Source organism: Priapulus caudatus, unplaced genomic scaffold, assembly GCF_000485595.1.
Source record: "Priapulus caudatus unplaced genomic scaffold, Priapulus_caudatus-5.0.1 Scaffold101, whole genome shotgun sequence".
In the NCBI taxonomy this organism is placed as follows: domain Eukaryota; kingdom Metazoa; phylum Priapulida; class Priapulimorpha; order Priapulimorphida; family Priapulidae; genus Priapulus; species Priapulus caudatus.
In genome coordinates this window covers 334,139-339,866 of record NW_014577162.1, presented here as the reverse complement: position 1 = coordinate 339,866, position 5,728 = coordinate 334,139, and the positions used below count along the sequence as shown (strand labels likewise).

General features: G+C 37.9%; 1 protein-coding gene across 1 annotated transcript in view; it reads left to right on the top strand.

The window, feature by feature from the left end:
- The window catches only part of LOC106805126 (ciliogenesis-associated TTC17-interacting protein-like), a 52,394-nt gene that overhangs the window by 5,086 nt on the left and 41,580 nt on the right, over positions 1 to 5,728 (top strand).

Below are 5,728 nucleotides of genomic sequence, written 5' to 3'. Positions count from 1 at the left end.
TTGATATACATGTCATACAGCAACCTTCACAGCGTTAATACATGATCATAAAACATGATAATATTGAATGCTATGTATAATTGTATATACAAAGTAAGATTAAATTAAATCTATGCTATTATTAACCGATTATCCGATTATAATCGATTATCGATCGGTTAAGGGAAACCGATAATCAATTATGAAATTCCAGCCGATTCCCATCACTACTAATTAGTAATTACTAGGAAAAGTTAAAAAGTTCCTCAACGTATTTATCCACATATCCTAGTACTATAGCCCTGGCTTGTTGGCGAACAAGGGCAATTGAATAGTACTAGAGCTAATCCTAGTTGCATTTACTAGGCAAAATCTAAAATATGTAAATTAAACTAAGCAAAATAATCCTGCAATACACTTGCAGCATTAAGTTAATCAAGACACTTTTACTACTAGGAGTCCAAGCAAGCATTATAGTTTTAAATTTTAATTAGATGTTTTTTTTTGGTTGTGATTGTTTCCAACACCGCATCAAATGATTGGTGAATATTGCCACAACCACCTATAAAAAAAATAGGAAATTTGACATACAGTTTTGAGTTTTCAATACATAATATATCCCAAACTTTTTATTTGGGGAGAAAATTGATCTAGATAGTTAAAAATTGTAAAGCTCGGAGCATTTCACCTTTGGTCTCCATGAAAGTTCAAATATGTGCCGACTCCACATGAGCATTTCCAGAAAGTAACCACAAAAATGGTCATATATGGTAGGGTAATGTTACCACGATTTGAACAATAACTAGGGCTCATTTTATTACTTTTTTTAAATCGGATTTTCGTAACGGTATTAAGCAGAGGAACCTTATATGATGTGCTATTAATTATGCTCTAAAATATTACATATATGTATGTAATAATAGTAAGCATGATATGAACTGATAAAATGTAAATTTTAGATTAATACTTAGATGTAAAGGGTCTAGCGTAAAATACCTCATTCTAATTCAATTTGAAAAAAGCTGAGATATTAATATATACAGGAAATTGTACTCTATCGTGCATTTTGTATGTAATTTCGAATAGTTTATATTTTGATGTTAGATATCTGTAGGCTGTAAACCGTACTCAAGTAAATGGTTTGTTAAAACCACTCTAGCTACCACATCAAACGTTCATCTAAATTATAGCCAGTCATACAAAAATGTATTACCTCACCACAAATGTTTAGGTTGGGCTATCATCCATCGCACAAGCCATATCAAAATAAATTATGCACGCCATAACAACAAGTAGTTCAGCTAGTTCTATTTTGGGGTACAACTGCATAGTACATGCACTGCTAAGGTTAAGAACAGATAGCAAACCTAAAAATGTATGTGCCACATTCAAGTAGGCCAATTGTGTTTGACTGTGATATATATATGATAAATTCTTTTATCTGTGATGTATGTACTTGCTTGTCAAGATTTCCGGCTAACGCTCCATTAGGAGTTCCTGACTGTCATGTGGAAGTGTGTCTGGCACCTTCACTGTTAAACAGTAAGAATAAACTGGGCCTAAAATCATGTGCTGTCTTACTCTGGCTATGGCTATACAGATGGCTATATAGACTGCTTGTATAGATGGCTATACCATACAGTAATTTAGGAGCCCAATATATATATAGCTAGTTTTAATTAGGTTTATATTACAGCTGTAATTTTCTGCTACTATGTAGAGTACACGACTCATTGTGCAAAGATTTGTGTTCCTGCAGGTATTTATCATTCTCCACAACATTTGAAAGTGTACAAAAAATTTTTATTTCAAATTTCAAATTTTAAAAGTTGCAGAGGTAAAGTAAATTGAGTAAAGTACAGTAAAGTAAAAAGGATTGGTGCCATTGCAAGCATAACAGTCTAGTGAAGTCTGTAGCTATGCAATCGGCTCAAGTCACGTGCCAGAATGTACTCTAAACTACTAAATAAATGTGGCCAACGAAATCTGTGGCCATGTGGACCTTAATGAAACAATTAACCCCGTTAATCAGTGTTTTCCCTAGCCAAAAAGGTCTGTGAGGTCACGTGGTAATTTCTTTTGATGTGTTTGCGCGTTTCGAGGTCAGTAGCAAAGCGAGCACTGCAGGTGATCGCCCAGCTAGGAGGGTCCAGGGTGAAATTTTTGAAAAAATGATGCTATTTGGTGCATTCTAAGCTATTTTGGTGCATAATAATAATTAAGCACTGTTATATGGAAGAACAGTGATTTTCATCAGCGAGGCATTGTTTTGGACAATTTTCTGTTTGGTGGCTGTGAATTTGAGCAAGGCGGGCTGCCTCGCTGGTGTCAATGCAGGGGAAACACTGTCATATGTAAATTGTGGGAGCATTTCGTGGCGGACCTGAACATCTGCCTAGTTCAACGAGGCAGCTGCATTCTCAGGCAAACACAGCAACAACGCATAGTTAAACTTGATCGTTTTTACCGCAGATATAGTTTAAAATCGCTCTTTGCTGCCATTGCTTCTGTGTGACCATCAATGATTTATCACTTCAGATCGGAACAGCTTCGCCTATGTGCAGTGTTCAAATTCAGCAAACTTTTTTATTTTGAATATATCAAGGAACTAGAGCACTCAGAGAGCGCAGACCTCTGCCAAGACAGCTCTGTGAAAAATTAATTAATTAAATAATTAATTGCATCCGGATCACCACCAAAATGTAATCAATTCTAAGCTATCCTATTTCTGACCTATCCTGAAAATTTTATTAATTAATTGGATCGGGATCACCACCAAAATGTAATCAATTGTAAGTTACCCCATTTCTGACCTATCCTGAAAATTTTATTAATTAATGAATTAATTGGATTCGGATCACCACCAAAATCTCATAAATTCTAAGTTAGTCCATTTCTGACCTATCCTGAAAATTTTATGACAATCCGTCCATAACTTTTTCAGTTAGGCTGTACACAAACAAACCCACAAACCAACAAACACACGCCGAATAAACACACGCCGGTGAAAACATAACCTCCTGCCAACCCCTTGGCGGAGGTAATGAATATACATCAAGAGTACATAATAGAGATCTCTATTATGTACTCTTCTTATGTACTGTATCTATTATGTACTCTTGATATACATACTACTAGTATTGGGGATAATTGTTTACTTTGCACTTGTATTGCTAATGGTTCTAATCAACTAATTTATAACAACCACTTAGAGAAATGATAACACTAAATGAATTAATTATGGGTCAAAGTACGTATGTGCAGTAAATGATGGCACTCTTTCCCTTTTGAGGGTGGGCTAAAAATTGACGCCTGCCTCTTGGGAACGTTTTGTGCATAATTTTGTTTTTTAAAGCACTGCCGGGAATTTTTTTTGCTTTTTCGTGGAAGATTATGTATAAATGCAATTAGAAGTGCATTTTTACGACACTGACATCACTTCATTACTACTTGTTCAGGGGTTATACACAGCCAAGTATAATTCTGTTCTGTTTAGGATTTTACACATTTCACACATTTTAAATTTGCAGCATGGAACATATAGAATTACTGTTATATACAGCCTACAGCTTGGCTGGCATGGACCAAGGCTGTACTACATGAGTAAGATTTGTTGCAGTGATAACATTGCTAGCAGCAACCGTGGCGGGGGCAACAGCAGCAGCAACAGTATTGGCATCAGCAGCAACAGCAATAACAGTACTGACATTATTGTCACATTCATCGTCATCGTCGGTTGTGGTGGCGGCAGCTGTAGCAGCAGCAACGGCAATCGTCGCAGCAGTATGTAGCAGCAGTAGCAGCAACAACAACTACAGCAGCAGCAGCAGCAACAGCAACAACAAAAAGGCAGTTGTGGGGTAGAAGGAGTAACAGCAGCAGCAATAGTAAGATGTTTATGTACTGTTGCACTGCGCAATGTGTGTAAAATGAGTCTGGCTGTGTATGATGATGATGATACGGTAGGAAAATACTTGATACTCCATGTAACGTTCACCTATTGCCTGTCTATAGTTTATAGTAACTCAGCGTCGTTCACAACTATTACTTCTTTCTATTTAGTATCAAATGGGTGGAATGATGCGATACTTGAGACGTGAGTGTGTGTGGGTGTGTGTGTGTGTGTACGGTTGTGTACCCATCACAGCATTTGCTCTATTTTGCGTTACCGCTATCGTCGTCGTTGCTTGCATTGATTGCTGATAGTTGATAATGGCTAGCAGCTAACTACATAGTACGTTCACGGTACACCCAACATCGCATGTTCACCCGAATAGAAGGGGCTTGCATTGATACTCACCCGGTCCAGGGTTGGCAGGTTTCACAGTTCAATAGTCGTCTTAGACATCGTTTAAATAGTTCCCATGTAGTGTGGTATGGTATATGGTTTATGTGATGGTGGTAGATAAAGTATGTAAAATGGCACTTGTGTTTGTATATCCACAAGACTGTGTCTAAATGCATAGTACAATGTATATATATATATATATTATATATATAATATATTATATAGATAGATAGATTCGAGCTGTAAGGTAGATGGGCATGACGTTGTGACATCGAAACTTGATGTCAGTGGTTCAAGGATAACTGGATAAAATATAAAATGTCCCTAGCAAAAAGTCATTGGCCTCAACTAATTCGGGTTGCATTGGGAACCTGTCTCTCGGAGTCTCTCTCTCTCTGTCTCTCGCTCTCGCTCTCTGGTATGTATGTATAAATAAGTCTTACCGTATTCGTGTTACAGTATGCATCTTAAAACGTATGTCTTAAAACTCCTTTTAAGACTAGTAAATGTATTTGCGTGTGTAAACTCGATCCTTTTAGAGATCTTGCATTAAATATGTAACTAATAACTTGTCTCTGTAAGTTGTGTAAGAATTAAATAGATATATTGTTGTACGTACATTTCGTGTCTGTCTACTTTGTTACTACCTCAGGGTACCTCACAAGGGTGCCCGCGCCAAGCAGGACCTTTGGGTTAGAACATCGCATGGTATACATTATACGTCACGAGCCACGACACAGCCACACACACACGCACACGCACACGAGAGTACACAATATTATATGCACAAAACAACGACATTAGTGATTACACTGGACTGTGCAGCACAGTTCAGTGTATGCTCTGCGTACTCGTGATATAGATATGTTCATTGAGAAAAAAATACACGCGAATTGTTTATATTGGGAGGTCGAAAACCCAAAGTGCGATGTGTGATAGTGCATGCAGGTTTCGGTTATTATATATCCCTATGGCGCATGAAATGCGTTTCGCGAAGTGTAACTCTCCAGAGGACCGTCGATGGCAGAGCAGAGCAAAACATTGACGAATTATTGACTCGTACGCGAAATAACGAGCTAAAGTTGGCCATGCAGTCAAGTGAAAGGTGACGCAGTACGGTGCGTTCAATTCTCGGCATGAATGATGTATGAAGCTGGCAGTGACGAGGCGTGTTAGACGCGTTGGGAAAAGTCGACACACGTCCTATGATACACGATTCCAAATTCAAAGGATTTATTCGAAGGCGAAAATTCGTAGTCAGACATTCGTTTCATGGTAGTGAATGTATTTTAGTCAGAGGTGAAGGGATGGTAAAACACGTTTAGGGGTGGATACAAGTATGTATGTAACCCAACAGAGTCGGGTTACTTATATCATGTATATATAGTCTATACCTCACCATAGGTCCATAGTTTCTACAGAGAATGGCAGGAGGAGGCTGACACATCCTTCCCGCCCCAG